Here is a 12,866-nt window from a genome sequence, read left to right as displayed (position 1 = left end):
ATATTTTAGAAGAAAACATAGTTTTAAATCTGTGTGACCTTAATTTAAGCAATGGCCTCTGATAGGACACCTAATACATAAGTAACTAAAAAAAAGAAAAGGTAGACTGAATTTCATCACAGTCACATAAAAGTTTTGCTTCAAAGAACACTGTGAAGAATATGAAGACAACCACCAGACTGGTAGAAAATATTTGTAAGTCATATAGATAAAGGACATCTTACAACTCAACAAAAAGACAAAAAATTTAAATGGACAAAGTATTTGAATAGACAATTCGCCAAAAAAAAGATAAACAAATGGCCAATCAGCACATGAAAAGATGCTCAACGTTATTAGTCATTAGGGAAATGCACACGAATGACTCAGTGAGATGACAGTTCACACTCACTAGGAGGGCTATAATGGAAAAAACAATAGCAAGTGTTATGGAGAATGTGGAGAAATTTGAACCCTCTACTTTACTGACAGGAGTGTAAAATAGTGCAGCCACATTGGAAAAAAGCTTGAGAAAACTAAAAATTAAATCATAAAGTTACCCTATGACCTGCAGTGATACTACTAGGGATATAATTCCCCCCAAAATGAAAAAATATATCTGCAAAAATTTGTACATGAATTTTCATAGCAACCTAGTTATAATAGTCAAAAAAATTGAGACAACCCAAATGTGTATCAATGGATGAATGGATAAATGGTGGTCTGGCATATCTATACAATGGAATATAACCTAATGTAATTATATGCCAATGAACCAATAATGAAGTATTGATTCATGTCATGGGTGAAACCTGAAAATATTATGCTAAGTAAAAGAATCCAAGCACACAAAGACACATTTTGTATAAGACCCCTTATAGGAAATGTTCGAAACAGGCAAATCCACAGAGAGAAATCTGATGAGTGACTATCAGGGAAAATGAGGAGTGTCTGCTAATGGTTATGAAGTGTCTTTACAGATGATGAGACATTCTAGAATTAAATAGTAGGAACGGTTGTAAACATCGTGAATATATGAAAAAGCACTGAATTGTGTGATTTTTAAAAGGTGGATTTTCATGGTATGTACAACATAATTTTTTTTTAATCCCAACTGTGAGACATTCTACAAAATACCTGACCAGTAATATCCAAAACTATTTAAGGCTTAACAAGTCTGAGAAATGTTCTGAGTCTTGTCACAACAAGAAGAGCCTTGAGACAGGACTACCATGTAATATGTTATCTCACATGAGATACTGGACTAGAAAAAAAGACATTATGGAAAAACTGAGTACCTTTGAATAAAGTGTGAACTTCAGTTAATAATAATGTATCAATATTGGCTCATTAATTGTAACATATGTCTACATATGTATATGAGGTATAGGGGAATTCTCTGTGCTACCTTCAAATAACAATGTAAATATAAACTTTTCTGAAATAAAAAATTATTTAAGGGAAAAAACTGATTAGAAAATGATACACACAAAGTGTCCTAACACGGTTACCTACCAAAGGAGAAGGCCAGTGGACAAGGGTAGAAGGGAAACATCCCACTGAAGAAACTCTGCAATTGTAATTTTTCTAAAAATTCTGTCATTTGAATTCATTGACTTTACCTAGACAAAAAGCAAACAAGCAAAAGGTACAGCACAAGTTGTTCAAGAACACTTGACTGTCAAAAGGACACAATAAACAAGGTTGAAAGAGAAGAGACAGGTGAACTCATTTGCAATGTACTTAGATAATTAATACCTGTCCACTACATCAAGAACTCATAGAACTCCATAAGAAAAAGGGAACTTCAAAGAAAAAAGTGCAAAGATACTCAGTCATTATGAGGAATTTGCTCTTTGTGATCTTTCTGTTCTGTACCTGCTGCAGTTCTGTCTACCTGGGTACTCTTTCCTATCTTGTGCTTTTGCCACACTCAAACCTACATAGCATGTGGATGCCCCACTCTGGCCCTAGTATTCCTCTGGCAAATAAAGAACAAGGAACACCAGGACTTCCTCCCCGGCAGGGGAGCCCCGCTCCACCACAGACACCTACCTGGCCCACCATCAGGAAGAGTGGGGATCATACAGGTGAACACTGGAAGCAGTGAAGAAGCAGCCAGAATAAAATGCTTAGATTCTAACCAGGAGGTCTTCAGATTTTAAATACACATGTTTTAGTCCCCAGAAAATCTGCTAGTTGGGCAAGATCTACATAAATCCCAACAGCATAAGAGACTTTTGGAGGGGATGAATAAAAACACTTTAAAATAAAACAAATACAACTATTTTAAAGAACAAAATATAAAATCAGCTTGATTTTGAAATATAAAACAAGATATTATGAAGTTTTATTTGAATTACCACTAGACAATCCCCAATCTGTTTTCTCTGTCATTAGGTTGATTTCTGTGGAAGAGTCTTTAAAATAGGATATTTGCCTTAAATAAAAAGTATATCTGGCTATATGAAAATAAAACAGTCCTTCCCACTAAAACAACATTTCAAAAAATTTCATACCAATATATCAGTTAAAACAAATGAAAATTATAAAATAAGATGTAAGCAATTTGAGGTACAGGTAAAATGACTTTATATTATATCTTACAAATTTGTAGAAGGTAAATAATAATATTGGCGATAATACTGCAGAGAGGCTAAACTACTTTTGCAACAAAATTAAAAATTGAGAAGCAGAAATTCAAGGCAATAAAACTATAAAGGCTATATGGCTTGCAGTCTGCATTCTATGTGAACAGCTATTTTTATTTTTCATTTATTTACAAACACATATTCACCTTACTATGCACCAGGTAAATTTCCGGTACTTTAACATTAGTCCAAATAATAACCATATAAGTCATTTCCTATCTCCATCCCTTTTACAGGTTAGGAAATTGAGACCCAGGGATGTGAAGAACCATACCCCAAATCCCACCACTCACAAGAGAACCTGGGATCAAGGCCAGCCTTCTGCTTTCTGTGTCTCTGCTCTTAACCACTACCTCACACTTGTACAAATCTGTATGTAAGGACCTAAATCCAAAGCAAAAAGCTGGGTGAAAAAAGACAAAAGAGAACACACACTCTGAGTATAAAAGTTGGAAAACTGCCTGACAAGCTCCTTGCTCAAGGCACTGGGTGGCAGCCTTTCTCTACAGGCACAGTCAGAACCCAGGAATGCTTACTAGGAGAACGAAGTCTGCTTTCTGCTCCCTCCCTCAATCTGGGAGCAGCAGCAGGACCATCATTGAATAGCACCCTTCCTGGAAAATCCCAAGACCGATTCAGGAAAAGGCTGAACGGGACAAGAAAGTGCTTGCCCCCCTTGAGAATGCCCAAATAGGACACAAGCAACAGAAAAGACTGTTCCACCACCACTTCTGCACATATTCTCACTATGTCTACACTTTGAGCAAGAACACTCTAAATAGTTAGCAAACTAAGCCAAATCCCACCTACTGCCTGTGCATTTTTTAAATGGTTAGGAGTAAATCAAAAGACTAATCTTGTGAATGTGAAAATTATATGAAGTTCAAATTTCAGTGTCTGTAAAGTGTAATTCGAACACAGCTGAATAAAAAAACCCAGTCTTTCCATCCTGAGAAAAACCCCGTTCTCCATCTCCTGTGTGTTTCTCCTTTGCTCTCATACCACTACGACACTCAACACTTCTGACACCTCTGTCACCGATGTGGGGGGAGGGGATTCTCAACTCCAAATAATTCTCCTTGATACCAGTTTGGTGTCCTACAAATTTAACTCAACTCTAATACCAACTACCCGGATATAGTGTCAGATCCCACAGGTTAAGAGCTTAGTTCGACAAGACTGTCCCATGCCACTTCAGATGCCAGTTCCCAGTAGTAGGTTCCCAGGACACCCACAACTTCCATCTGGCATGGCTACAAACTGGACGTTTCCATGCTGCCCTCCCCTCTTTGTGTTCAATTAGTTTGCTAGAGATGCTCACAAAACCCAGGGAAACATTTACTTATATTCACCAGTTTATTAGAGGATATGATCGAGGATACAGATGAACAGTCAGACGTAGAGATACACAGGTTGGGCTCTGGGAGGGTCCCGAGCATAGGAGCTTTGTCCCATGGAGCTGGGATGCATCACCCTCCAGGTTTATGCATGTGCTTACTAACCTAGAAGCTCTCCAAACTTTGTACTGTGGGGAATTTAATGGAGGCTTTATCACGCAGGCGAGATCAATTGTGAACTCCGTCCCCAGTTCCTCTTTTCTCTCTAGAGAAGTAGGGGACAGGGCTGGAAAATTCCAAGCCTTTAATCATGGCTTGGTTGTTCTGTGGCCCGCCCCCAACCAGGAGGCCACCCACAGTGCTTTTAGTGCTCTTACCGCTTAGGAATGTAGAGGAGTTTTAGGACTTCTGTGATAGGAACTAGGAGCAGAAACCAATATACGTATTTTCTATGATCTCTCAACAGCCATATTGATGTTTTCACTTATTAACTATGGTCACAACTGCACAGTTGAGTAGTTACAACTGACAGAATTCAGGACACACTGTCTCACATATGGTGCTTTGGCATATTGAATATTTTAAGCGAAATGAGGTTGAGAAAATGGCAAAAGCAGTAAGGCCACCTTGATCTTCCCCATATCTTTCTCCTCTGAAATAGGTCATAAAAGCCTCATGTGAGAGGTGCCCTCCCTATACCCTGAAGGAACAGCCTTATTTCCAAAGACAGACAGACATCAAGAGTCCAAACAAAAACCCATGCTTAGTTTTCCCCAATTTGCTACACAAACCTCACACTCTCTGACCTATCATATATCTATACAACTGCCCAGTCTTCATCAAATCTAGCATAACAATACCAGGTCTGCTTCTTCAGGTCTTCATTTTCCTGAGAAATAAAGGCTCCAGTATCACATAAAACTTACATTAAATAAATTCGTGTGCCTTTGTCAGTTCAGTTTTTAGACCCAGCCAGGGACCCTAAAAGATTTGAGGAAAAATGTTTTCCTCCCCTCCAAAGCAGAAACCATATGGTCCTTGAAGTCAAAAATATTTGCTATCTGGCAGTTCTGGTAAATTTTATGTCAAATTGACTAGGCCATAAACTTCCATTTATTTGGTCAAACACCAACCTCTATGTTGTTGTGAAGATGTTTATTATGGGATTAACATTTAAATCATCAGACTTGAAGTTAAGCAGATTATTCTCCATAACGTAGATTAGTCTCATTGAATCCTTTGAAGGTCTTAAGAGAAAACAAACAGAGGTCCCCTAAAAAAGATGCAATTCTGCCAGCAGACTGCCTTTAGACTCAAGCTACATCAACCCTTCCCTGGGATTTCAGCCTGCTAGCTTACTCTGCAGATTTTGAGCTTGCCAACCTCCACAATCATGAGTGAATTCCTTAAAATAAATCTCTCTCTCTCTTCCCTCACTCCTGCTTCTCCCCCCTCATCCCTTCTCCTTCCCTCCCTCCCTCCTCCTCCTTCTTCCTTCTCTCCCCCTCCGCCCTCTTTATTTTGAGAGTTACTTTGAGACAGAGAGAGTGGGTGTGCCTAAATACACACTATTAGTTCTGTTTCTCAGGAGAACCCTAATACAGAGATCTGTACTCAGATTGGTTCTAGAGGAATAGAATATCAAGGGTGAGTTTTCTAAACTGGTTCTTTAAGCCATTAATGACTCTATATCCAGTAGGAAAGAGAATGGAATAGTTACTGTAGCAATAGAGATATGCAAAATATCACCTTTGGATATCCCTAATCGCATAATTACAAGAGGCAAGATTCTGTGCAACAATGTATATAACACTCTCAAACTTTTTTGTCAAACTAATGAGTAAAATGAGATTAGCAGATGGTATGGCTCCACGGAGGATCCTTATGATCATATGATAGACAAAGAGAAAACTCAAGTCTGCGTGATACTCAGACACCACCCAAAATCAGAGATTGGCAGCACTGTGGCTCCTTTCTGGGATGTCTCTGAAGAACAGTCATAAAGGGGAATCTATCCAGTGGGAAGAGCTCCCAGAAATGTATCCAGTTGTTCACTTTGTTTAGCAGAAATGGCCAGACATGTTATTAAATGCTGACTGATGGACTGCAGCCAATAGTTTGGCTAAATGGTCAAGAATTTGGAAGGAATATGATTGGAAAAACTGGTGACAAGGACGTCCAGGAAGGTTTATAGATAGATTGTTCTGAATGGGCAAACAAGGTGAAGATATTTGTGTTCTGTGTGAATGTACAAAAAGGTGACCTCAGCAGAGAAGGATTTTAATGACCAAGTGGACAGTATGACCCCTTCTGCAGACACTAGTCAGCCTCTTTCCCCAGCCACCCCATTAGTGCTCAACAGACTCATGAACAAAGAGGCTTCAGTGGCAGGGATGGAGGTCATGCATAAGTTAAACAACAGGGACTTCCACTCACCAGAGCTAACCTGCTCAGAGCCCAATCTGCCATCAGCAGAGAGCAACACTGAGTCTCTGATAGGGCACCATTCCCTGGAGTGACCAGCCAGCCACCTGGTGACAGGTTGATTATAGTGGACTGTTTCCAGCACAGAAGGGACAGCATTTTTTCCTTACTGGAACAGATACCTATTCTGAGACGGAGTGTCCTTCCTTGCATGCAGTACTTCTGCCAAAACTGCCCATGACAGAATTACAGAATGCTCCGGTATTCCACACAGTATTGCTTCTGATGAAGGAACTCACTTAAAAGTGAGGGGATTCAGGACATATTACCCCCCAATATGGTGCCTTGACAAACTGAGTGTTTTAAGTTAAAGAGGTTTGAGCAAACAACAGAAGCAGGAAGGTCACTCTTTCCCGCACCTGACCCTTCTTCCTTGAAACAGGTCATAAAACCTGCATATGAGAGATGTCCTCCTGGACCCTGGAGGAAAGGAGCATCCATATCTCTGAAGACAAAGGGATGAAGAGAAAAATCTAAACAAACAGGCCTAGGTTTTCCCCAGTTGACTACAATTACCTCATACTCATTATTCCACAGCTGCCCACTTTCCACAACCCTAACATAAATATACTTAGGTCTGTTTCTTCAGGTCTTCATTTCTTTATTAAAACTTCCACGACACATAAAACTTACATTAAATAAATTTGCATGCCTTTCTCCTGTTAAAAAAGGAGAATTTAAACTGCCTGTATAATTTTAATTTTCAGATCTAGCTAGGGACCCTAGGAGGATCTGGGAAAACTTCTTTCTCCCTTACAATAGCAACTGAAGTACAGCAGTGGTCCCATGCTCATGGAATTCATTCTCTTACCATATCCCCCCCTGCCATCCTAAAGCAGCTGGCTTGACAGAATGGTGGAAACACCTTTGGAAGATTCAAATACAGTGCCAGCTAGCGGCAGAAACTTGTGGGCTAGGACAAGATTCTCTAGGGCTGTATGGTGCAATTTCTCGGATAGCCAGGATTTACGAGTCCAGGAATTTAAGGGTAGAAATGGGAGTAGCTTCATTCACTACTAATCCTAGTGACTCACAAAGGGTTTTACTTTCTGTCCCTGTGACCTATGCTCTATTGGCCTAGAGATATTAGTTCCAAAGGGAGGGGTACTTCAAACAGATGACATCACAATGATTCCACTGAACTGGGAGTTAGGACTGCCACCCAGTCACTGTGGGCTTCTCATGCCTCTGAATCAAGAAGGAAGCAACTGTGCTGAGGTGACTGATCCTAATTGCCAATGGGAAATTAGATTACTAATCCACAGTAGACGTAGGGAAGAGTATGTCTGAACTGCAGGATATCCCTTTGCATCTCTTTGTATTACTGTGCCCTGTAAGTGTGGCCAGTGGAAAACTACAATGAGGCAAGACTATTAGTGGCTCACGCTCTTCAGAAGTGAAGGTTTAGTCACCTTGCCAAGTAAAGAACTACAACCAGCTGAGGTGCTCACTGAGGGCAAAGGGAATACAGAATGGGTAAGTAGAAGAAGGTAGTTATAAATACTAGTTACAAACCTGATTGTTACAGGAAGAAGGACTGAAATAGTCATGAGAATTTCCTTATATTTTGTTATAAATGTTTGTATTTTCTTACAAATATGTTTGTGTGGGTGTATGCTCATTTATATGTATTTGTTTTCTTCCCTCTCTTACATCCTTATAAGATGTAGTAACTTCATATTATAGTAGTTAGGTATTGTTAAGTTTACATCATAGTATTTCAGATGCAGAATATCAAGGAAAAGTGAACATCACCCAAAGACTTTGCATCTTCTTCTGGGGAAGGAGTGAGTTATGCATTTTACATAAGATAGTTATATTGTATTAGGGGAAAGTATGACATTGCTAATGTCTTTATTTGGAGATGGGGTTTTGTTTAAAAAGATATACATGAGTTCCATGTTGATGAGGGGTGGACTTGTGATGATAATTTTGTGTGTTAACTTGGCTGGGCCATGGTGCCCATATATTTGGTTAAACACCAGCCTGATGTTGTTGTAAGGTATTTTATTGATGAGGCCAACATCTAAATCAGCAGACCTTGAACAAATAGACTACCATCAATGTGAAGGTCTCATCCAGTCAGCTGAAGGTCTTAAGAGAGAACATAACAGGTCTCCCAAGGAAGAGGGAATTTTGTCCCCAGCCTAGCTTTGGACTAAAGTATGCAACTCTTCCCTCTGTCTCCAGCCTACCCTGCAGATTTTAGGCTTGCTAGTTTCCATAATCACATGACTCAATCTCTTAAAATAAATCTGTCTAATAAATTATACCTTTAGAGAAAGAGTTTGCTGATCTCTTACCTAGTCACTTGGCCTACGTCACAAAATTTGTCAGGGATTTCTGGTTAGAATAGTGTGATCACTGTATTTATTCCTACAAGTCATATTAGGAATGTTAATTTTGAAATATAAAGCCTAAAAATATTTTTTAAAAGAATACAAGACATACATACAAATGAAATAGACCAGAAATAAACCTTTGTATACAGGCCAAATAATTTCAGCAGTAGTACAAAGACCATTCAATGAGGAAAGGACAGTTTTTTTCAATGCATGATGTTGGGAAAATTGTATGCCTACATGTAAAAAAAAAATGAAGTTGGATGCTTATGTTACATAATAAGCAAAAAATAATTCACAATAACCCAAAGGCTTAAACTTAAGAGCTAAAACTATGAACCTCTTAGAAAACATTGGGAAATGCTTCATGACATTAGATTTGGCAATGATTTCTTAGATATGACATCAAAAGCAGAGGACATAAAAGCAAAACAGATTAATTGGAATATATCAAATATTTAAACTTCCATGAGTCAAAACAATAATGAAAAAGCAATCTACAGAGTGTGATAAAATATTTGCAAATGATTTATCTGATAAAGGGTTAATATTCTAAATATATAGAGATTTATCTGATAAAGGGTTACTATTCTAAATATATAGAAAACTCCAACAAGACAACATGGTTAATGGATAAAGCACTGGAATAGACATTTCTCCAAAGAAGATATGCCAACCAGTAAAAATCAGTAAATAAATGATACCACTTTACACCCATTAGTATGGCAATTACATTTAAAAAAAACTGAAAAGAAGTGTTGGCAAGGATGTGGAGAAGTTAGAATCCTTATGCCTTGCTGTTGGGAATGCAAAATGGCACATCTGCAATAGGTAACAATATGTTGTTCCCTGAAATAATTACAAATAGAATTAACATATGTGGTCTATACATACAATGGAATATTTAGCCTTTGGAAGGAAAGAAATTCTGACATATGGCTACCATGTGGATAAACTTGAAACATTATGTTAGTAAAATATTCCAGTCAGCAAAGGACAAATATTTGATTCCACTCACATGAGATACCTAGAGTAGTCAGTTTTATAGAGATGGAAAGTAAAATCCTCACTGCCAGGGGCTGGGAATAAGGAGGAATGTATATCTATTTCCCCTCTGTGTGAAGCTGTATCAAGTTTCTTCCATGAAAACAGTTCTTAATCAGTAAAAAATACTATAGCATACTATGGTTACTCATCAAAACCCTCAACAAATGTATACTTTTGTATAGTAAGTCTTTGTAAAACAGCATATGAGATACTAATGAATAAAACACATGGGAACAGCCCAAAATAAAAATAAAAATGAAGTGCTTTCTCATTCAGTCAGTGCTTGGGAGTTTTAAGCTGTATGAAAAGAATGCAAATAAAAAATGTTCTAGACTTAATCATTATAAAGCATTTAATGTACCTTACTTCATGTAATATTCTTTGGAAAATTCAAGAATTTTTGTTAATTTATGATGTTGCTAATGTATATTTTCTATTTACTTTTTATGAGTTTCTTTATGTGTTCTGAATACCAGTGGTACTAAACCCCTTTATATTTAAGAATTATAATGCAAAGGCCATTTAATTTCCAGATGGTTTTTAAATGGAAGTAGTATCAGATAAAGAAGGCAGCAAAATTTAAAAATATTTAGAAAATCTGTTTCATACCACTTTAAGATTTGTTTAAAAATGGAATATAAAAGGCTAGTGGATAAAGATAAATTAAAACTATATTTTAATATGTATTATACACCAAGTGATTATATTGAACTAATCTTAATTCCATTACCAATAAAATAAAAACTTATAAAATTGTGCTAATCCTTTGACTTTGCAATGAATAAAATTAACAAAATAAAACAAAAATACAGAGGAAGAAAAACTGTGCAATTCCTGGTAAACAAAGACTATGCAATCACAAAAGAAAATAAAGAAAAATTTAAACTTAGATCGTAGCATGTAATTTCAATTCCAAAACAGCTTTCTACAATTTACTGAATTCTAATAATGTATATGTGAAACAGGGCACAGATTTAAAGATTTCTGGAGATAGTGATCTGAGAATTTAAACCTAGGACATAGGCACAATTACAGAAAAGTATGCATCAAATATCCTTTGTTCCCTTAAATAAAATAATGTAATTGTTGATCTCACCACTAAAACTTTAAAAACCAATAAATTGCCTACTTGACATTTTTCAGAGACCCATTTACTCAGAGCTCCAACTATAGTGAAAGTTCAGTCTTAAACAAACATGTTTTTGATCCTCTTTGTTTAGGCAAACTTGTCACTTCTGTCATTCCATTTTACTTAAAAATATGTACTTTTCTTGTACTGCAGAGACTGGTGCTAACACAAAATCACCACATGGACCCTGACCTTATATCCAATATCCAGCAGGAAATGAAATGTTAGATCAAGCTTAAAAGAAAGTGTGCCTTCTCCTTTTATAGGGGAGTGTGTGGCAGCCCAAGAAGAGTTACTCATCCCGGGGGACAGGCTGGCACCCTCCAGATGGGACTGCCACCTGACAGGGTCCCTGCAGCTTCCCCTGAGCCATGGACACTTGAGGCCCTGGGTGCCTACAGGCATTCCTCATCTTCATAGACCAAGCCCCTTTCACCTTCCAGAAACCTGTTTGCATTTTCTGTGACATTTAAAAAAATCTAATATTAAACCTATGATGCCTGCATTGTGCTTCTCTAGTCTGGCAACCAATGAGAGGAAGAGAGAGTAGAGGAGAGGAGAAGAAAAAGGCGAAGACAATACAGAAAGGGGGAGACACTCAGTAGGATGGAGGATTCTCAATGTGGAAGGAGGTGATGCAAATAGGGAATGGAGGAAGGCAAGAAAAAACTGTATGGGACTGGATAGAGCTCACACACATGTACACACAGTTTTATATATCTGTACATGGATCTTCCACCACTTTTGAGGGGGTTATGTCCTGATAAACCAACATTAAGTTGAAAATATTGTAAGTTGAAAAAGCATTTAATACCTAGCTTCCTACCTTAAACATGCTCAGAACACTTACACTATCCAACAGTTTGGTAAAGCCATCTGATACAAAGTTTAATTTATAATAGTGTTGAATATCTCATGTAATTTATTAACTACAGTACTAAAGCAAAACATGGAATGGTTGTATGGGTACAGAATGATGCTGAGTTTTATATGTTGTTTGCCTTCATGATCATGCAGCTGACTGGGATCTGTGGCTCATTGGTCTGCCCAGCATCACAAAAGCAGACTGTATGGCTGGTCTGGGAAAAAATCAAAATTCAAAACTCAAAGTGCAGTTTCTACTGAATACTTTCTACTGAATTATTGGAGTACCCTTAGGGTGGAATATAAAGTAACTACTTAAAGATAAGGTAGATCTATAAGCACCACCCAAAGTAGAAAGCTAAATATCAATACTTGTTTCAGAACCCAACGTTTTATCATAAAAAAATACTTGATATTTTAACTATATGGTCACATAGTTAAAAAATCGAAATGTACAAGATGATACACAATGAAAAGTCTGCTTTCAACCCGATGACCACATGTGTGTGTATATGTGACTCTGTATATATTTTTGTATATCTGAAAGGACCTAAAAGCAGTAATATATTAGACCTGAGACCTTGGTTCTAAAAGTCCTATAAGTAATTACAAGGAATGAGTATGGGATGAGATGGATAAGTAGGGGGAGGAGGTCAGGGAGAGAAAAATCCTTAAGACAGAGTGCCAATTACAAAGCATGGAAGTAATGATGTAGTTACAAGACATCATTTGGACTGTAGTAAAAATTGTGTTGTATTAGCCCAAAAGGTATTGACCTTAATAATTGTGAGGACATTTCAGACAGACCCACATGGAGGGCATTCTATAAAGTAACTGGCCTGTGTGTTTCAAGAAGAACCACCACATGAAAGGCAGTGCAGGCTAGAGAACTACTCCCAATTAAAGAGGATTTTAAAAAGGCATGACAGATTGGTAGGATCTATAATCCTAAACTAGATCATTAATGGAAAAAATGCTATAAAAAATAATAGGGACAACTGGAAAAATCAGAATACAGATGATAGATTAGATG

Source organism: Manis javanica, chromosome 18 (genome assembly GCF_040802235.1).
Source record: "Manis javanica isolate MJ-LG chromosome 18, MJ_LKY, whole genome shotgun sequence".
Lineage (NCBI taxonomy): Eukaryota > Metazoa > Chordata > Mammalia > Pholidota > Manidae > Manis > Manis javanica.
The sequence above is the reverse complement of the archived record's forward strand: the minus strand, read 5'-3'. Positions refer to the sequence as shown.